Here is a 23,086-nt window from a genome sequence, read left to right on the forward strand (position 1 = left end):
ATCATTAACTCCTACTTAGTGTGATGTGAATGCACCATAATGACCACCCTCTGTTTTGTGCATGAAACCAGCTGAAAGAAACTCCATATATGAAATGCAGAAGCCTGGAACATTCTGCAGTGTGCTCAGTGGTTTGAAACAGGAAAAAAAATGCTGCTGAAGTCTTTACAGCATTAAGATATGAATAACGAACATAAACATGTAGTACCTGGTGACTAATGAGCATAAAGCTTTAATCTTTCTTCGTGGGAAATCCTATGGAAGGCAAATAAACCCATAGAGACCATTGTGGAACCCATACCATACCATACCATTTGAGAAAGCTTTCTTTTATCCCAATAGCTGGCAACAAAATATATGAATTTACAACAGATTTCTTTCTTTTTTCCTTTTAATCTGTAGCTAACTGCAGTTTTAAAGCCTCTCATTTGTTTAACTACCAGGCTGAACAAGCAAAGTTGGCATTTAGAAAAAGAAAATAAATCAAAATCCAGTTAAATTTGGCACCTTCCTTGTTCATTCTTCCCCAGCAGTCCTGACTTCGGAGTGGTTATTCTCCTTTCTCTTCAGATCCTTCTCTAAGCTCTCTCACCAGGATTTCAATGTTAGATGATCAAATGTGCAAGAGAGGCACCTAATTTCTCACAGGCACTTCTGAAAGCTCCTGACTGGGTCTACAGTGAACAATTTTCTTTCTCTTCCCCGGCCCCCACCTCTTTTCTTTTTTTTTTTTTTTCTTTTCCCCTGGCCTTTGATCTTTAGAAAGCACAAATGCCATTACAGTGAATAAAGTCGTAGCCCACAGAGTCAATCCCCCACTATTTACCTCCCCCCCGAGCCAGCCCGGCCCAGGCAGGGCTCAGAGGCAGCAGCAGGTATCATCCCACTGTGACAAATGACAATGTGTGTCAGGGGAGGCTGTGCAAACAAACACTCGGATGCTTGGGAACACAGACACAAGAGCACAAGAGCTAAGATCCAGCTTGCTTTTCTTTTCTTTTTTTTTTTCCCCCTCTCTTTTCTTTCTCTCTCCACCTTCCAAACAGAAGATTAAGTTTGCTGTGAACATGAGCTGATGAAAAGAATTCAAATAGTGCTTTGAATAGTGCCACTGGGAGTGTCACAGGAGAATTACAAATTGCTGCTGGAGACACCAGTCTCCCTTTACAGAAAGTTAACATAAAAGTACACATATCTTCTTTCTATAAGGTACTAACTTGTAAATTAACCTTTAATGGAGTATAAATGATGTCCTGAAAGAACTGCTTATGCAGCTATATTTATGATCTAGAAAATTGCAAATATTTACAAGATTATAGGTGTTAATGGTCTGTCAAAAATGTTTGTATATTGTACATACATTAAACCTCAGTTTAAGACCACCCTGCTATAAAGACCACCCCATTTCTTGTCCCATATAGAATTTCATTTGATTCCATATATTCCATTCCTTATAACGAGGCCAGGCCCCAGCACACACCCAAACCACTCCAGACAGGGAACTGCTCCTCTGTGGGATGCACTGGGAAGGAAAATGTGTTTTAGCCTCTGTTCCCATTCCCTGTGCAGCTCCCACCAGGCAGGGTTACCTTTGTACCTTTGTCCCCACAGCAGGTGAACCCAATCGTAACTTTTCATTTTCTACATTCAGAAATGTTATAAAACAAAAAAAGTAATCAAAAAAAGTTTTTTTAATTCCTCCTTTAAATTAATATTAATACATTTTCTTTATACCCTTTTAAAATTTTAAACCTACTTTACCTTCCTCCTAATCCTATCTCACAACAAAAAATAAATACATTAATAATGAACCAATGCCAAAACCTATCACACTCTCTAATACATTAAACCAAAAAATCTTATAATTAAAAAAATCTTTAATAAACAAACCAAAACCAGTGAAAGGTCTCACATCTGAGCTTCTTTTTTTTTCTTTTTCTTTTTTTCTTTCTTTTTTTTCTTTTTCTTTTTTTTCCCCCCTCACTTCATTATTGAAGCTGTAATTTTCCTCAAAAGAATTTGCATTTGAGGCTTTCTATGAGTGCTACAAAAAGAAATCATCCCCTCATTGAGTTAATTCTGTATTTGTCACTGACTCAATTTTTGCTTTGTAAATAATTATTAATATATGCATTTTCTGGGCATAAGTTATGGCAACAATAATTTCAATACAAGCCAAAATGTATTTGCTACTCAAAGTGAGACAGTAACTTGTGCTCTGTTCTCTGATCTATTACAGCTTCTTTTCTAGGCAACTGAGTAACTTTCTGTATTAGAAATTTGATCCCAACTTCTGAATTGAAATTTCTTTTTCTGAAAACATTGCAAAATAAAAACCAGTTGGACCTTGTTAGTTGTGATAGTGAAATTTCAGAAAGGTCGAAGTTTGAATTTTGAAAGAGGAGAAACTTTTTTTGGAAAAGCGCATAACTCCAAATGTTACAATTTTCAATACTTGTTTTACAAACATCATTGAATTCACACATAAATACAGCTGGGGAAAAATAAATACTTTGGGAACAAATACTTGGGGCTCTGCCCAGGTTTTATTGCAACAGATTATTTTCTTTTGTAATTTATCATTTGCTGTGCATTATCTTGCTCAATGACTGGAAAAAACCAACGTTCTTCTTTAGGATAAAAAGTCAAAGGAAAACTTGAAAAGGGTCTCTCCTCCCTGACCTCATGCACATTTTTATTGATATCAAATTGCTCATATTTTTTTGCCTTGCCATTTTCATTTTTATACCTGCTGGATCAGATCTTCAAATGATGTAAACTGGCATTGCCCTAATGGTTTCCATGAAAGTATCAGAGCTGAGGATCTGGCATTAATTACTGGGGATTCTCTGTTATCCAGTGAGATAATGTAAAAGCTGGGCTTGAAAGGGAGTGATCTGTGAGTTAAATACAGAGATACAGCTTAAGTGAAGTGATTTCAGGGAAAATTAACTTCTGAGATTTCACACAGATCTTCAAATGATTATTATTTTATGTCATAATCTGCGCCAAGAGAATAACCAAGGTGAAGCTTCTTCAAATTATGAGACATTTGATTTTCTCAAAAATACAAACTTCATTTAGATAGCTCAATGAAAGGATGCCATCTGGAGTTTTGTTGTTTTACACAGAATGAACTGGCTTACCTTGGTTTGGCTGCTAAAAGTGGTGGAGCAAAACCCAAGGATTTTATATAATTTTTTGGTTTTCAAGCATTGCTTTTTTTTTTTTGGCAGACATAAGCACACACATTACAAAGTTCCCAATGATTCCTCTTATTTTGAGTGCTTAATTTTAGTGAGTCTTCTCTCCATTTTTCTTCTAAGATTATTCAATCGAAAGGGATTTTTGTACTAGAAAAACATCAGGATTTTATTTTCATGAGGATATCTCCTGGTGAGGGATATCCAGAAAGGACAGATCCAAAGACCAAGATTTCCCACAGGTAAATCAGAGATTTCGTTGCAGGCAAACACTGCACATGTCACATTTTCTGTGCTTCCAAAGGCTATTTCCCAGTAAACCAAAGCATTATAGACTATTTATTTATAACCCTGCTGTAGAACAAACAGAACCACCACACAACTATGTGTCCGGGTCAACAAACTTTAAGGCTCTACAATAAATTTTTAAGGATGAACACAAGACCTGAGATGCCTCTTCATCAGGGCACTGAACTATACATGTCCATGAATATAATTTGGTTTTTTACTGCCAATATTCCCATTGCAAGAGTCTTTTCCATCAGCAGATGGTCACATCCTGATTTACCTTATGTAAACCTATGTATTTGGGGGTAGTTTATATCATGCTAATTTTTTCCCAGTATATTTGTTTAGACATGTATATCTAACTGAGGTGTCTTCACTCCTGTTAGTTATACAGAGAGTGGCTGTGGGCTTTGAATCAATTAGTTGATTTTAGCAGCAGTGAAATGTCTTTATGCCATTCACGTTTTTCCTCTGTAAAAGGTGGATAAAACATCCTTCCTTTCCTCTCCTCTCCTCTCCATGTTCATTCTCAGACTGTAACTTCTGAGCAAGAATTCTGCTGATCAATGCTGGTTTAGTGCCTACTACAGCGGGTGTCTTCTCACAGTGGGGTACTACTATGCTACAAAAAAAAGAGTAAATATTACTGATGGTAAAAATACAGCTCATCGACCAAAGGTGCAGGAAAAGAATTTTGTCCTGTAGGACATCAAAGTTCTTAAAAATTCATATGTCAAGTATTTCCATCTGAACTAAATTAGTTTTGTAGAACTAAGATTTCATGGCAAATAAAAATAGTATATCATCTTAATAAAAGCATCATGTGCAAAGGGAAAATAAAAGCAAGAAAGATATAATTTTATAGTACTTGCACAGTTCTTCTTACTCTGCACTGAAATTCAAAACTACCAAAGAAGCAGCCATCAACAGCCACATAATCAATCTCCTGCAAAGCTGGTGCTGGTCTCCAACTTATTTGATACAAAGGACAGTGGAAACAATAGGAAAGTTTGCAGGAGTGTAGTAAATAACTCTAATGCTTTGAATTGCAAAGGGTAAGCAGCCTACCAAAAGTATTTATCAAAGTCATATTGGGGGAAAGAAACATCACCAAGCAGAACAGTGCAAGCCAGATGCTTGGAGATTAAATGGGGTCAAAAATGCAACCCTAATTTTCATAACATCCTCATAAAAATTCACAGGAAACTGCTTTCTGAACCTGTTTTGGAAGAGATTTTTTTTGAAAATTAAAGGGGAGCTGCAGATTGAGATTCTACTGAATGAGGTCAGAATTACAGAGGAAGAGAAAAATAACCTGTTCATTAAATAAAAATAAGAACATAAAAATCAATACAGAACAATGCCTAAAAGAAGCTGACAGTTATGTCTAGACTGGTGAGATCAGATTTACATCTTTCAATTTGCACTAGTGTTGAAGGTTCAGATCAGTCAGATCTTTAACCCTTTCAATGAGGGAACCAACCCACTTGACTTTTGTGAACTCACCAGACTTACCTGTAAATATAAATATAAAGTTAAAAAAAATAGGCTTTACTAATATTTTCAGCTCCTTTCAACCCTAGTGTCTCTCCCTTTTATATACACACATTGTGCTTGTGCCTCATCCTTCAGTTCTTTAAACCCAGTTGTAAAGAGTAGGAGCAAGGCACACACTCTAAAACACTTCACTTTTTTTATTGATAAACCCAACTTAAAGCCCAGTGAATATAATGGAAAATGACCTACACTGGCACAAGACACAACATCATCTTCATGAAATAATTGAGATGGAATCTCTCCCACATGGAAAGACCAAGATACCAGAATTCTCAAAAAAAAAAAAAAAAAAAAAAAAAAGTTCAAATTATTCAATAGCTCTACAGATAATGAAGGATTTTTTAGAACTTAAAGGAAACAGAAGGAAACAGATTTTTCAAGTTCTCATGATGCCCTTTCTCTGCCATTCAAAAAGCCATCTGACATTTTCTCTCACTGCTCACAGTTCCTGTGCCAGCAGCATCAGGACAATGCTCAGAGCAATGACAGGCATTTAATTTCCAGGCTTTGATGTTGCAAAACAATGCAGTAAAGAGAAATTAAAACTTAACAAATTGATTGACAATTTTTTTTTACACTCTTCCCTTTCATTTCTACAATACCAATTTACCTCCTGCTGGCTTGCAAAAGAAACACAGGGTAATTAATTTGCCTTAGTGGACAGTGAAGGAATACAGAATGCAAATATGAGAGCCATAACCTTGGTGTATTTTGGCCGACACTTAGGCTGTATTTATTATCTGACAACAATTTGCATGCAAGTGTAATTTCTAAAGCAAATTAATTTTCTTAAGAGCAGACAAAGAAGATGGTAAAAAGTAAAAATGAAGCACATCTGAACATACTGGCCACATTCTTTTAATGAACAGAGAATTTAGTGAGGTTATGAGATATTTATAGGACATGCAGTGTGAATAAACCATGTGCAGGAGTGGCTACACAATGCAATTTATTTCCATCAGCAATTAAATCATCTACCATACTTAAAAAGGTCGCCTTTCTTTTTCTATGGAGATTCAGGAAATAATTTTCTTCTGTATTTCAGAATATAAAAATAATAGTGCAAGTGAAGCACAAGCTGCAGCTCACTGTGAGGTACTCAGGGTGTTTGCAGAGCAGGGCTGTGTGGTGTTCAGCCTGTTCATCCTGAGCACTGCCCTGTGCAAGCCTGAGCCTGGATTAACCTGAGCCTGCCAATGGATGCAGCTGCTGATGCTCCACTCATGGCACCTGGATAAATGTTTGAATGTGTCAAAATATTGGAAGGTAAAAGTTTGAAGCAAGAGCTTTCAAAGTATTGGAGGCTTTTCACCTAGAAATGAAAATCTGGAGGTGTAGTATCCCATATTTCTCCACAGTAAATGCCAGCATGAAGAATTGTTTCCAAATAGAAATTCTTCAGTTACTGTAATGACAATAATATTAAAGCATGTTGTGACCCAAGAGCTGAACTTTTCCATACTGGAATTGTGAGCTGATGTCCATGTGTACAGCATGGACAATGTTTCTTGCAATGTTTCTAATGGATAGTTAATTTCTCTCCCTGTTATCCTTTGCTACTCTCACAGTGCAGCATAAAGGAAGAAATCTCACTGCTCCTCCTCTCACTACAGCTTGATGCAATATTGAATGTTTGATTCAGAATTATAGAATTAACTTTTTTTTTTTTTTAACAAAATAACTTACTGTAAGATTAAAAGGTTGTACCAGGGAAAAGAGTCCACAGAGTTTATGACTTAAGCTTAAAAGCTGGTACAAGTTAATTATTCATCTTGAAGCTAAAACAGCTTGAAAAAATATTTCCTTTGACAGTCATCCTTTTATCTAAACACTTGGCTGCAGAAACCTAAGAAATTTACAGTCCTTCCCGCACACTACACTTTTGTCTGGAAGCAACTAGAAATGCAACCTTTTTCCTATCATATGCACAGAGGAAATAAAGACATGATAAACTCACTATTTGCGCCAAATTCATTTTGCCTGATGTGCTATTTTGGTGTTAAAATACAATTGGAATGATGGTCTTTGCACACAAAATTAGAAACCTGATATTACACTTGCTAACTAATATGGCAAACCTGGCCATTCAACTTACTGAAAATTTTGGTGGCGCTCCTTGTCACATGCAGGGTACAGGGGGTCCAATTTCAGTGGCTGAAGAAACAAGTGAGCAGAGAGGTGGGGCAGCAGTGTGGAATGCTGGATAACACACTGGGCTTGGGAGGCTCCATCTCTGTTCTTGTTGCATGGCTGTGACCAAGTTGCTTCCTGTTTCTCTGACCCCTTCCACCCTCATCCATCATCGGCCTGCACGGCAAGCCTGCCTTCTCACAGGCAAAACCAAGGAGATAGGGTCTGTGGGTGATCCTGTTACTCCAACAATACCTGTACAATGCTTCTTGCCTGTGTTTATTAAGACGTGTTGCCTCCATGATATTCCATGGTTGGTTCAAGAAATGGCAACACATTACTGTCAGACTCACAGAAAATATTACAATAATTATAACTGCCAGTGGCAAAATAGTCTTACAAATACATGAACCATTAATGATGCTAAAGACTTGTCGTTTCCTTTATAGTCTGTAAATCTACCACATATCAGATGCCAATCCATTTCTGAGCACCAATTAATGTATTTTATCTTATTGAATGTGTGAAAAAGTTGGTCTTTGGTCACTACCATATCTGCTTACTATTGTTTACCCATATATTAAACCCACAATTTAATCTATTGTTCTTTTATACATAGAGGTTGATTTTTATGGAAAAGATCACCAGGAATTACTGGTATTTCATAGTTTCATTGTCTCAAACATTTCTAACTTTTATCAACAAAGCAAAGAGGGAACAGAAGTTATGTTCAAAGCTAATAAAGACTGCTCTTAGAATTGTAACACAGCTTCCCTAAGAATGTGAAGAGTAAGAGAAATAGCAAAAGATAACTGGAGCTCTGTCACCCTTATCTGAAGACCAGAATGACGGTGTTTATTACACACATACTCAGCTATCAGCTGCCACACACTCTCTTGAGCCACGTGTCAGCTCTGATCAAAACTCCCTGGTTACAGTTCGTGTCATCAGCAGAGTCAAATGCAATGTGCTAAACCCTAAAATGTGTTCAGCATTCTGGCCCTAACCCTGGAAACCATTAAGCACATGATTTTCTTTAACACCTCAGAAGTCTCAGTATTCCACTGAAAATGAGACCACTTAAATACTTGAAAGTTAAGTGGAAGCTCAGGTAGGCTGCTGGATCAGGACCAACACTCTTGTAGATCCAACCACTGATTCACATCCTTGTTTTTGTTCCATCTCAATCACCAAGCCTTGTGCAGTGCTTGGGACAAGAACTTACAGGGAACTGCAGGAGCAGTTTATTATCTGATAATAGACATGAAAACAAAAGGGTACAAACCTAAACCTAAACTAATGAAAAATCTATTCTGAGTAACATGATGAGTAGTTTCTACACTTTAGGCACCCTAAAATACACAAAGTACTGCAAGTAAATAGGCATAAAACCTCTATCTTTAAGATGGAATATTACTCTACCAAAATTACTGCTAAGCAACAGTGAAAGGAAGAAAACAGAAAATATCTGTGCACTGCCATGTCAGGGACTAGGGGTTGTGGGCAGAGCTCTGTGTGCAGATTTCACTCCAAGTTTCACATCCTCACAGCACCAAAATCACAGTGTGTGTGTGAGTCAATCTGTTCATGTGCAGCATCTTTAAAAGTTTTAAAAGTTCCGAAATCCTGAAAAAAATAGTTCAATCTCTCTTTATTCTACTCCAATAGGTTTCCTAAGTAAAAATAATCCAGACTCATTAAGTATGATTTGTCATAGTTTTGTGTGTTGCCCATAAGGTCTCATGGTTTTTGCTTGATAAATATATCCTTGCTCTCACTAATGTCGTACCTGAAATTAAAAATAAAAATGACAAAATATAGTTTGCACTAAAATTTACCACTTATAACTCCATTCAAACAAATTTCATGACTGGAAAAGTTAAAACAAATTCTCTTTTTAAAACATAGTCTCTTTAGAATGCAAGGCTATTTTACATGTTTGGATTTAAAAAGTAGAAAATAAAGCTCAGCAGAGCCATTTAATGGGAACAATCTTAAGGCTTGTCCACACAGGAAGTTAAGCTAAATTAGCTGAAAGGTGTGAATTTAAAGTGCATTAAGGTAAAGTGAACTACAGTCACTTTATTCTGAATGAGAACATTCACACCAAGCTTTAATGCACTTTAACTAATATACTTTAAAATCATATCTTTAGTTAATTTGTCTTAACTTCCTGTGCAAACAACTCTTCTCTAGCACTTACTGAGAGCCACAATATAGATTGATGTGGTTAGATTTATAAATATGCCTATTAACCTTAAGACTCTGAGTCAAAAAAAATTTGGGATGTTAAATAAAAATAAGAAATATGTCCTTGCATGAACTTCCTAGTGCTTTGAGAGTGCAAACAGTCCTAATGTTCCTAGTGTAAACATGTCATTAATTTAGCCCTAATTTATATAAAAGTATATTAGCTATTCAGAGCCAGATTTAGAAAAAACCACAAACACTTGCATATTGTGACTATAGTGCTAAAATAACAGAACCAGGGGTTTTAAAGCATAAACTTTTTATGAAAGAAATCTGCTGCTTAGCATACAGCACCTTTTCTAGTTTATCAGTTCACAAGTTCTACATGATTCAAGAAGATGTTCTGACTGACAAGGCTATAACACAATAGGGATGATAATAATATATCCATCAGGTGACAAATAAATAAGTATTTCCATCAGCCTTCATAAATATTTTGAGATGTTCTGTATTCCCAGAAAAGTTCTTTTAGTTAACAGAATCCATCAGTTAAAAGCTTCCTTAACTGCAGCGATAATTTTCTCTGACAATTTTGCACCGTAACACAAACTCAGAGCACTGCATTAGCACAGGTGGCAAAGGTGCAGCCACCCACAGCTCAACATGAAGGAAGGGACAGTCCTTGTTTAGGTGTCCTGGTACTCTGAACACTTGACAGCTTTTTCAGAGTGCAGATTGTTGCTTTGGCAGCACATGGCCTTGAATCTCAGCTGGAGTCACAAAACCCCTTTTAGTCCCTCGTGTTTTCTGATTTCCCCTCCTGGGCAGCCCATGGCCTATTTCTGAGCACTCAGGCTAATGCAGCCTTTGGGCAGGCTTCCCATAGCTCAATATTCTGTGTTTTGTGTTGCCATAGCTTTTAAATCATGCTTCATTTTTGTGATGAAAGCCAGCCACAAACCTAAACTCCCCTGTATAAACTAGAAAGGCTCACCATTAGGTTAAGAGTCCCGGGCAGAGGCAAAAAGCCTGTGTGTGGCAAAACGGAGCTGCTTGTTCCATAGAGCCTGTTTGTGCAGTATCTTACTCCTGTCACACCTCACTTGGTACTTTCCCTTCGCTGCCAACAGGTTCTCTTTGGAGCCCTTAATTCTGGTATATGTCATGGAATAAATCCAGGAGAAGCAGCGGTTGCTGCGTTTGCCAGGACTACAGCAAATGCAGGATTCCTTCAGGATCCTCCTGGTGTTTTCCCTGAGCAGTGGCACCCACAAGCTAAGCAAACCACACAGCTCAAGGCTGTCAAGGGAAAACGTTTGTTGTTTTCTGTTCATGCAGAAACATTAAGAGTCCTAAACTTTTGGGGTCCCATATTCTTTCTTCTAAGTTCCCCCAAATTAAACTATTAATATGGGGACATACCTTAATCTGTAAAAAAGATGTGCATCAATCTTCATAATCCCAGATATCACATCAGAGAAATACAAAAAAACCCCCTATTCAAACAGCAAAAACACTAAGAGCAAATGCACCTGAGACAGGCAGATGTGTCTAATTTGCACCATCAAGCACTTTACAAGCTAAAACTTTAACTTCAGTGATTATGCCTGAGGCATTTAAATGGCTCTAAATTATAAGTCTAGCAGAAGTATTTTTCTAATAATAAGCCATTAATTCTGGCAGTTTCAGACTGTCTGAATCTAGGTGTATAAACTGTAGCTGCATCAATCAGTGCTGTGTGTCTGGCTATTTCAGGCATTCCTTGTTAGTATGAAGAAAGAACAGTTTGTCCCCTAAGCACAACAGCAGCTGAGATTCCTGTTGATTGATACCTAAATGTGCCGTAGTGAAAATATATTCGGATAGAGCCGGAGAGGGAGGCACAGCAAAGACGTAATGGGGGCGGAGGAAGGAGGGATGAAATTGGCCACAACAGGAAATTCCTGCTCATGAGTCTTCCAGCTAGCTGACAAGATGGATTTCATTCCTGCAGGTAACAGTGCCTTTATATTTAATCTTCTACAACATCTGTAACCATGCAAATTCTTCACTGCTCTGTATGCAAGCTCAATTACTGAAAAGATGTTCTTGCTGTCCAGGACATTTCTCCACTGTACATTCATCTGGTTTCATATACTGAATCCACTGATGTCAACAAAATTGGTGTGTAGAGAAAGCCTAAATATAAAGGGGATTTACTCTGCCAGTTGAAGAAACCTTTACTGGGAAGATGGTAATTTCTGAAAACCTAAAGTGGTTTATTTAGAAGCTTGTATTGTTTATTTCCAGAGACCCAATGATTTTGCAACTGAAAACTGGAAGAAGTTCACAGAAGTCACCATAATTAAGCTGAAGAACCTTACTTTAAAAGCTTTACAATTCTAAACAGGAAAGGAGTATTTTCTGCTATAAGTGTCAGTCTCAATGTTCTACACTGTGACAAGTGAACCTCAACTCATTTTCCAGTTTGGTGAAAATTTCAAGGTTTGGGTTCTCAGTTAGTTTTTGGCTTTTTAGTTTTTAGTCTCTCTCTGATCTTTGACAGCCTGACAACAACTTAGAAGTTTCAGAGCAGCAGATTTCTACCATTTGCAAACTGTGAAAATCTACGCTTTAAAACATTGACAAAATTTGGCTCAGATCCTGATTCCATGGAACAAGCATCACTAGAGCAGTCAGAAAGACAAGACTGGAATCTCCAACTGCATTAGTCTCTTTTCTAGCATTCTTTCAATCAGTATGGGAAAATATTTTTTCTCCCAAGCAGTAAAATACTAAATTATGCACTTATGTAAAAATAGATGCAGTCTTGTTAATGACATAAAAGTTTAAAGTGCAATAAATACTTACTTGAGAGGCAGAAAAATCCTGTAATCAAAATGCTGATGTAATCAATCCTGTAATCAAAATGCTGATGACAGCTCTGTTGGAAGATGTAATGAGGAAGGGACAGCGAGCCCACCTGTGAACAGTTTCCCTCCTCCAGTTAAAGTCATGTCCCTATGGAATTCCTTTGGAAACAATTTAGAAGATCAGACTGCAACAGTTAAAATGAAGACATGCTCAGGTGCCTGGCTTATGTGAGCCATTTCTAATCTTTTTGAACCAAGGCAGAAGTGATGGTCCTACTCCTACACCAACAGCAGTTTGTGAGGCTGCAGTTCACTAAAACAGAATTACATGCAAAAATCTCCACCTATCTCATAAAAGGGGCTGCATTTCATTTTCATAGTTAGCAAATAATTTATTTTTACCATTTTTTCCTAACATGTCTGACCAAGTATAAGCCCTCCCCACAAACCATTCACTGTGAGAAGCAAGGCAAAAATCATATTTCACTTCTGAACCTCCTGTGCAGATTAGTCAGAAGCAAAGAGGGGAGGTCTGTCTGCCACCAGTGATTGTCTTACAGAACATGAAAACAAACCCACAAAGTTGCTGACAGGCTATTTTTACATTTCTACCCATACAAGTTTGGTCATGGTCTCTCTAAGGATGCATAGCTGTCCTTATTTCAACTTGTAGGAGATCTCAATATCCACTTTTATGGATTGTGTTCCCTTTCTGTTCAGCCAGATGGAAACTGGGGTTTTTTTTCTAGCTTTGCAGTTTGGATTGAAAGCTGAGGTTTGCTTGGCTTTTGTCTTTTCCTTTATTTTCCTTTCATTTTCTGTTGCATTTGTCTATCCAGGAAATCACTGCAAATTACAACACACCAGTTCCTGGGACACAAATTTACAACACACCAATTCCTTAGCAGAAATTCCCTGTGTTATCCTGCTCACCATGCCCCAAAGCTTTAGGAAGTGGAATAAACTTCCTGGTACTTACTGAGTGTTCCAAGTGTGACCACACAGAGTTGTTGCATTCTCTAGCACACAGACTGACACCTCAGCTTCCTTTCCAGAATTTTTCTACCAGCTATTAGCCATTATCTATCTTAGGTGACATTTCAAAAATATCTTCAGACAGGTATAATATGTGTCTGCTGGTGCCTGGTTTTGCATGTTAATAATCCAGTTCTTCCTGTACAAATCTCTGAGTCTAACCTTTAAATCAAGAAATGAAGGGACTCCCAAGAAAAACAGATTTCTAAAAGCCACTGTTTTAAAATACTCCTTGTAGAGGAGAACAAGCGCCTATTTTATGAAATGCTGACTGATCTCTCAACACTCAGATCTGTCTCACACACAGGGAACGTTGCCCCACGTTTGGGGGAAGCCATTATCAGTGGCCATGGTAAGAACAGTGAGTGAGAACTTTTGGAAGCTCTCCATTCCCGTTTAAGATTTAACCAAAGAGCAGGAAAGCGTTAATGGTGAATTTCACCTGTAGAATCACGTACAAACTATTCATGTTTCATTAGGGGAAGGCAATAATTGATCTGATTTACTCTACTCTTCTAACCCTGAGTTGATTTTTTTTTTTAATTGTCTACAAGAATTTCCCTGATCTTGCCAGAGAGACAAGTACAGCAGAAGACTCCAGTAAATCTTAGGACAAAACCAAGATGTGTCTCTCTTCAATTTCTCACACTTACCAAACATGATGCACATTCTGTTTTGTAGCATTGAACTATTGAAAATTGACAACACAAATTCATTAAAACTTATAGGATCATAGAATGACTTGGGTTTGGAGGGACATTAAAGCTCCTCCCATTCCATCCCCCTGTCATGGGTAGGAACACCTTTTTCTAGACCAGTTTGCTCAGACCTCCATCCAAACTGGAACTTTATAAATTATAAACTGTCACTAATTTTATTTTTTTTTCAACTCTAAAAAACAGAGAACTATGGACAGAAACAAATAGTTCTAGAAAGGAGAAGAGTTCTGGATCTGAAGGCAATGATAAAAAATGTGTTGAATGCAAAGACTGAATTAAAGTCTGTGGAGATCCCTAACATAATAGATTTTGGATGGGGGAAGGAATATATACTAGAAAGTAGTTTGGGGTTTTTTTTTGAAATAAAACAATTTAGTAGTACATGGACACATGGCTTGCATTTTTGTTCTGTTTGTTACTATACTGGTATTGCATTTCAGTTTGGGGAAAATAAAGGTAACTCCAGTTGAAAAGACTATTGTTGGCAAGCTCAAGGACACAAACCAGTTATTCTGTCCTTAGTACAGCAGCCAGCATGGCACATTTCTACTGCAATCGGAAGTTGGTCAGCTCTAAAGCATCTAATTAAAGCAATTATTCTAGGCTTTAATGGTTTCTTTTTATTGCCTCAGTATCAAGAGACCCTGCTGAAACTGGGTCTATACCCTCTACAAACAGCTAGCAAGAGAGAATACTTTGCCTTTCAAGCATTCAGTATAAATAAGACACCGAGGAATCAGCCAGGGGAAGACATGAGTTATCTGTGGGTTTGGTTATCTGTGCTGGAGACATGATTAGCAGCTGATCCTGCTTAGTTCCATTCCCTTGTCTCACCACTTGGGTGTCTTGGGTTTTACATGTAATTTTGATCTTTAAGAACAACAACAACAACAAATGTTAAATGAATGTGAGCTACTAATTAATCTCTGTTACTGGGCACCAAAAATTTCAGCATTCTGATCCTAAAGACCATGGAGTTTTTAGCATGACAGAAAAAATTATTATCAGTTTCATAAATGCGGTATGTAATTAAGTGCACTAATTCTCTAAAACATCCCTTGAAAGTTCAACTCAAAGCTCATTGAAATCAGCTAAAAACTTCTATAAAGTTCAGAGGCTTTTGCATTATGTTCCCTTTCTGTCCTAACAAAACCCCTTTATAAAATTAATTTGAAATTCCAAGATAAATCTAAATACCCTCTTTAAGAAATGTAGGGGTGCAATAAACAATCCAGCCACTTTTTGGGAAGTCTGTCAGTGTTGAAACCTGGGCCTGTAAGGCAAACTTTGTGAGCAGGATAAAAGTGCCAATAAAGCTGGTTGGGCACTTTGAAAGAACGCTGGTACATTACAGATTTTATTGCTCACATGCACAAACCCATCAGTGTCCTGAAGGCAGTCGTCTTTCTAGCTCATTGATTTAAGGCAAGAAAGCAAATCAACACATTTATATGTATAAAGAGCTGAATTTGGTGAGGTAGGACCCATGAGAAGGTGTTTGCAAGAGTAAGGTCTGAGACATACGGTTTACAGAGAGTTTGCTGAGTTTAGCTTACAATAAAACACACTTTATGTCAACAGCTGAAATAGGAAGTCTAAAACATCACCTTTTTCAATATCAATATTAAGCTCAGCAAAATTTTCAAAGGAAAGAAAGTCCCCTGCAACAATGGCCGCAGTTATTCTCAACGTGCATTTTGTCTAGCACTAAAGCTGTGCATTACTATCACCCTTCTGCTCCCTACATATTCCTGCAGGGCAGTTAGTTTTTAAATAATTAAAAAATTCGCTATTAATCAACCTAACGAAAAACATGTCAGAAACCAAACAGAGGTTCATAACAACACAGCAAAGACAGAGAACTAGTTAATATCTATAAATAACGTTCAGCTGCAAGTTATGAAGTTTGTACAAAATCACATACATTTATCTCTTAGTTGGCCACCTCGCCTGGAAAGTCACCCTGTACACTGACTGGACAGCCAGGGGGGCTGGGGGTAGCAGGCTAAAATATTTTACTTTTCCCATTACCATCCTCCTATAGCATCTCTCCTGTCTCTACCCCAATGCTTTCTTTGTCTCTTGAATGATGAATCTAAACCTGATCCTAACTGGCACTGTAATCAGGCTGTGAGGACTGACCACACTCAGTGTAAATAACACCACTTTCACAGCTTAAATGTGGCATCCTGGGGGTTTAAAGAAAGAGCCCTATGAACACGACAGAAAATATCAAGTGAGGAAAGCTTTTACCATTCTGTTCCATTCCCTTAAATAGAAAATAGCAAGGAGTTAGTGTTGTTTCATAGGGACAATAATGAGATGGGATGGGAGCTGTCCAGAGCAATAGTTCTCCCTAAACTGCAGAAAAGCAGTGACAAAATAAAAGAAATTTCTTTCAACTCCTTGCACCATTCTTTCCCTTCATCCTGTTTTTCACTTCCATTGCTCAGAATCTGGTATGCTCTCTGAAACTTCACCTTCCCCTCAACTTACGGAATTTAAAAATGCCTGTAGCATGTCATGATGTAAAACAACATGCCTCACTATAAGACTTTAAGTCTTGCAATTCTCAGCTTCTTATCATGTGAATGAAATCGAGTTATTGTTCATGTACTGCTGCAAGAAACCATTCTTTATCTAATATGACCTGTAGTAGTTCAATTAAATTTGGGAGTGCTGAAACTTGTTACAGCTGAGGCTCAATCCTTACCCCTGCGAGCACTCAGACAGCCACTTGCTGTCCTAAATGCTCAAAATAGATACAGAGAATCACACAAAGTGTAATTTATATAAGAACATACCATTATTATGGCATTCACTTTCAATCCCAAATTGGCCACCATGGTCAAGTTTAGGCAGCATCAGTCTAAGCCAATACAAATTTATGCCAGGAAACTGAAGAACATTTTAAATAAACTACATAGAGACATTCAACTGCCCAGTGATGCCACAGGGTTTCTTTATACACAGTACAGCAGTGAAAAGCAATCAGGAGGCATTAGACAATGGAGGCCACTTCTAAAATTATCAACATTAACTAGCTAGATGTGGCATATTTCATACCATGTCAGTCCACTCAGTTTCCAAAAGCCCCTAAAAATCATCATCTGCTTGAAATTCCAACTCAAAACAAAGTGCTATGTTGATTATTTTTAAATAGTAACTTTCTGGCTATGTATGAAATAAAAATTGAATGATTATTTTCACTTTTGAGCCAAAAAGTATTGTCAATTGTCACACTGGACAGAATCCAATAAACATGGCCAGTTCTTTTCCATATTCTTTTGCAATGATCATAGATCAAATTTTCCATATACAAAATGCCTAGTGAGATATATATATATATATATATATATATACATATATATATATATATATATATATATATTTAAGAGGTATAAATGGCTAAATGGGAATTCTAACTCAACATTGACTTCTGAACCAATTTGATGAACTTCATAATAACAATTTTTGAAATATGGTCATAATTTTAAATATTCTTACATAAACTTCCCCAACCACTCTAATCATGCATTCAGTGAATTATTTCAAAATTCTCCTTCAGTTTTTAAATGTGTGCTGGTTGCATATTTCACCTTCCACAATGTGTTACTTTAGTCATTAAAATGTTGGACCTGAAATTTCTATCTGTTTCAAGTGACGCTCTGATCTAAAACTTAGTTTAGCTACAAAAACATTGTGTTTCAGTCTGAGCATCTACTCTCCTTTTCTAAAAGAATTTGTTCCTCCCCTGGTGATGCATGATGGCTGTTGTATAATCTTGTAGTGCCCAAAAGAGAGGCTATAGAATCCAGCCTATACAAGCAGAGATTTATGAAGTGGCAAATATTTGCTTGAGACAATTGCTGACCTCAAAGGAACATCTTCAGGAGCCCAGGCCTGCTGAGCGTTGCCATATGAGTCACACAAAGATTAGCTTGGAACAAAAGCTGCTGCAACTTTGCCTTTAGAAGAAACTTGGAGTCAGGTACATGTTCTCAGCTTGACTCCATGTGAAATTTAAATCCGTAAATCATTAATTTCAATATTGTGGGGATACAAAAAGGAAAAGGAGACATTTGCCTTAAAAGACTTAGAAAGGAGTGCTGTAGGATCCCTGTGCAGATTTCCATCTTCCCTCGCTCAGCCTCTGCTGTGAGGCAGGACACAAACACTGACCTTGGAGCTGTTCTGTGTGCACTCTTGACATGCTTCTGGAAAAAGCAAGTTTAGACAACAGCTTCAAGCTCATCTTGAACTCTTCTAAAATGCACTCCAAACTCTCAAGGTTTATTAGCACAGAACAAACCCAATCTGAATCACACATGAGATGATCCTTAACACAGGCTTGAATTTGACACAAGAGGAGGCTACAAAATCAGTGATGGGCTTTCTTCTGGTAAAATAAAAACAAACAAAAAACCAAAAAAACAAAAAGGGAAAACTGACATGACATAGGAAGAGAAGAAAACAGCTCCTCAAATCCCATGGCTAAAGAATGAAATGAAATAGGACATAAGGTTCTCCAAAGAGCTGTCCATTAAAACTCTCTTGATAACATTCAAGAGGAGATATCAAACATTAATCTAAATCTTCTCATTTGCATAATGTTTATGAATCTGAAAAGACTTTAAGATGAGTATTGTTTATCCAAACTCCTTGCTTGAACACTTTCAGATGTCCCACCTACTCTTGCACTTTAGAAAATGTATGTGTGCTACTCATTGCCATTATATTTTCAGCACATCACATTGTTAGTTCTACATCTTAATTGCTGGGGAATATGTATGTTTCAGTGAAATAAATCTTTGGGCTCTGAAATTTTCTACTTGTTTATTCAGTACAGTTTATACAATGTCCAATAAGCCTATATATCAATTTAACATAATGGGATTATAGCAAATTTTGTCATTAATGAGTTAACAATGGCAACACTAGGAATGAAGAAGTGAAAACGCTGGATTTATTACACCTTAGAAACCAGAGTGTTCTCGTGGGTCTTTGAAGAGTTTGCCCTCTCATCAGCCTGGAACAAGCCAAGCTCATTGCTGCAGTGTTTTCCCAGCTGCTGTTACCTCTGTCAGCAAGAACTGTGCATGGCTCAGCAATACAACATTACTAAACAGGGGTGAGGAAAGGGGCAGTGAAAGATTTGGGGTGACTTGTCCTGTTTAAGCAAGTAGCTGGGCTGTTAGTCCCATGGACTAACTGGCATTTGATCCACGTGTATATCTCTAGCCACAATACAAAGTCTGCAAATTAGACAATACCCAGAGTCAGGACTTACATGACCCGAGTGTTCAGAGTGTAGCTACAGCCACAGACTGTACATGGCCACTGGTCCTGGCTTCTGAAATCCTTTCAGGCTCACTGAAAAAGCCAGATCAGTTCCAGGATCGGAAACACCTGCATAGGAACCATTCACAACTCCTAGGTTTTTTCTGGCTCTTCCCACAAAAAATACTGAAAAGCTTTTACAGAAGAGGATGCCCCCTGCCCACCTTGGTGCAGTAGTGATGTATTTCAGTGAAGGATCAGACATGTGATAACAGGTTGCAATGGGCAGCACCACCCCAGAGCACCACATCAGTCTTTTTTCTGGGACTACAACATAAAAAGCCATAAACCATACACAACCTAATATATTATCTGCTTTGTATCCAGAGGTATCTTGGAGGAGTTAACCTGCTGATCTTTTAATGAGCAAATCAGATTGAACAAAGAATTATGTTATAAACCTTGGCTTTTACTTGGTGTTGAAAAATCATATAGTATATAAAAATGGTGAGATCCTGATATTTGATCTGTGTGAGATTATTCCTCTTGCTAAAACCATGAAACTTTGCCAACTCCTTGGCTGCCAGCCACATAAATCAGTTTCTCATACCTCTTCCTATAGGTCAAGCACCATACACGTCTTTAAGACTAACATCCACTTTTTCTCCTGTTTCAGCTTAGTCCTATATGTAAAGCATCAGCTGAAACAGGCGTTGTTATCAATCTGTTCTGCTTTATCTTTGCTTCATTTTCTAAGACATATAGCACCTCTGTAGATCATTAGAATTCTTATTATTTACTTAGTTTCTGGATAAAGTGATCCCTTGGTGTTACTTCCTTGTCTTCAGATTTCTGGGTAGGCTTCATTTATCCAGTGCACTTCAAATGCTGGGATAAAAGCCACAGTATAACAATTGCTAGTAACAGGACAAACTTAGTAAATTTAAAGTTACTAAAAGCACTCTCAGTGGCTTATTTGTACAAAACCTCTAACCGCAGGCCTGGCAAAAGGACTGATGTTTTTGTTTATCTGAATGAAAATTGAAAATAAATTCTAAATGAAAACACTGAACAAGGAAAAACTGCAGAACTAGATATCAAATGGGGATGGGGAAAGTAATTAAGAAGATCAATATGCAATGACTTAAAATTTTTGCTGAAAAGACCCCCACACCCTAAACACAGGATTTTCTTCACATATTGCAAAATATACAAGGCAAATTGTTATTAGAAACTCAAACACTTCACACTAAACATGCAGTATTTTAATCCTGTACCTTAGCTGGTATCACTGATTCAAGCAGTAATACTGTAATACTGTTTGAAGTAGGGTATAAAAGGATAGAAATATAACCCTAGACAGAAAAAGGAAACAATTAATTTCAGTGACTCATTATTGCCTTCCTCTTTATTCAGACACATAGCCTAATATTGTCCATAAAGGCGCAAACACGGCAATTTTTCTTCATTTAAATTGGAGCTGAGAGACAAACCATCAGTTCCCAGGCCCAGGGGAGTGTTGTGCCTGCTGTCACCTGTGGTCCCCAGGAAGAGCTCAGAGGGGCTGGCTGCTGGACCAGCACAGAGAGGGGACCTGTGGGTTTGTGCTGGGCGAGGGATGGGGAGAGCAACGACAGCTCCTTGCTGACAGGACTGTGGGGAGCTGGTGCGTGACACTTCTGCAGCTGCTCTGCGCATACAGGGACAGCCACTGCTTCTGCCTGCAGTGATCAAATCACATCTGAAATACAAGAACTAAGTTGCTGTAGTGGGAGCGCATTCACTGCGACACTGAGACTCTGTGAGGGTGGAAGCAAAGGGAGCCTGCGTCCAGATGATCAGCGTGCTGCACAATTTGTCGAAATATGAACTTGGATGCTTGAATTTTAATTCAAATGTGATGAAAAATTGTGACCCGAGGAACTTTCTACATCCAATTAGGAAAAACAGAGACAAATTCATCCCTTATGCAAGTCCCCCACAAAATAAGCTGGTTTAACGTTGGAATCATTCAGATGTCTCTTTTTAGGTGAAATGAGTACAAACTTAGGGAGTTTATGCATTAGGCTTTTCCTACAGAGATTGGCTAGAGCGCTGGTAATGCATAACACTTTAGGGACAGCAGTTAACTTTAATACACACAAAGCTTAAATTTCATTATTTTATAGTATGCTGGATTTCACTGAATCACAGCTACTACCTTGTCCATGCTGTAGCTATTTTGAGGGAAATAAACATCTCTATTTCTGTTACTTATACAGAAATTCTTTTACCTAGGCACATATATGTAAAAGCACTACATGCACACATTTCTTCTGTACTGGGAAGAAAAGCAACTAGATCTATCTACAGGAAAGTTAATTCAGCTAAATTCACAATAAAAGATCAATACTTTATCTCAGGTTCTGCACACCTCACCATCAACTTCAAAATCAAACACAATTTTGACAAGCAATATAATCCAGTACTTTACACTCCTTTTGAGATCTTCATGGCATATAATCTCTTTTTAATGCATGAGGAAGGAAAACTGAGAGGTGAGATGAGATGTTCAGGACTGTAAAGGAAGTCAGTAGCATGCTAAGGATAGAGCCCAGTTGTACTAATGTTTCCAACCCCCTGAAATGTTAAATGCAGACATGCAACCCCACCAGAAAAACAGGCAAGCATCACACGAGTGCCCCTGCTTCAAGCATACATGCCTACTGGGAAGCGCTGGACACTTCTGGTTGCCAGCCAGTAAACTTTCCCCCTCCTCAGCGTGAACTCTGATTGTCTGCCAGTTCACTTACCCATGATCATCATCTTTTCTGTCTGATGAGTGTGGAACAATTGCCCCTCGAGCACGGGTTAGCCGGAGCCGGAAGAGCCGCTTGCCTCCAGCCCAGCTGTCGGAGTCTCCATGCAAGATGCTGTGCAAAATGTTGAGTTAAAAGAAAACACGAGTAGGGGGAAAAGAGAGCTCTCTGAGAACCTCCACATGGTTCCTGTTGCTAAGGGAACCACTCCCTTTGTCTGCATAGGTTAGGAATGGCTGCTTCATTTGGAGTCTGTCTCTTAAGTACTGAAAACAGCACAACAATTTCAGAGAGAAAATAAAAAGTCCAGAATGTCTTGCAACCTGAGAAATGGAACCACCTAGGAATTCTAACATTAAAAGCATCTATTAATAGTTGATCTGGGCGACTCCAAGGAGACTGTAGAACTCCTCTGTGCCATCTGATGGGACAATACACTGCTGCACACAGTTTAATTTAGTTATTGTAATCAGCTTTTGTGGATGAGGATAGCTGATTACAGAGAGATTGATCAAGAAATCATGTCCAGTTTACTACAACAAATGGAGAGAGATCAGTAGTAACAAATATAAGCATTTAACAGGTATTCCTGATGGGCTATAGAAGAGAGGTGCCTTTACTTACATGGGCTCCTATAAATATTCAAGCCCAAATCCTTAACTCTGATTTCTGTAGCTGCTCTGTCCTGCTGCCACTCTGTCCCCAGACCCAGCACTGGCCGTATTTCTGAAGCCCCAAGTATTTGAGAATCAGCCTTCTATACAGGCCCATTGGGCTCAGTCCAGTTCAGCACATGGAGTTAGGAATCCTTGCTTCTTACCTTACCCTCTGTGCCATTACGGCATACAGTAGGATGTGTACTTAGGTAGAAATGTGATTTCACTGTGAGTCTGGGGCCCTAAAACATGAAGAGCTGACAGAGATTGTCAGGAAGGTTGGTACATGGGAACAGAAATCCCCTGAGTGTAAACATTGTGTTTGCAAAATGTCAGCCTCTTTCTGACAATGTACAGCACCAAATGCATTGCACAGCA

The 23,086-nt window shown here is 38.1% G+C and overlaps 1 protein-coding gene across 1 annotated transcript in view; it reads right to left on the reverse strand.

The window, feature by feature from the left end:
* The window catches only part of ANKFN1 (ankyrin repeat and fibronectin type III domain containing 1), a 105,526-nt gene extending 83,384 nt beyond the window's left edge, over positions 1-22,142 (reverse strand). Inside the window, exon 1 of the mRNA XM_058038956.1 lies at positions 22,047-22,142. The gene's annotated coding sequence lies outside the window, so the exon portion shown is untranslated. The remainder of the gene's footprint in view (positions 1-22,046) is intronic.
* Between the last annotated feature and the right edge of the window lie 944 nt (positions 22,143-23,086).

This window comes from Melospiza georgiana, chromosome 21 (genome assembly GCF_028018845.1).
Source record: "Melospiza georgiana isolate bMelGeo1 chromosome 21, bMelGeo1.pri, whole genome shotgun sequence".
Classification (NCBI taxonomy): Eukaryota; Metazoa; Chordata; class Aves; order Passeriformes; family Passerellidae; genus Melospiza; species Melospiza georgiana.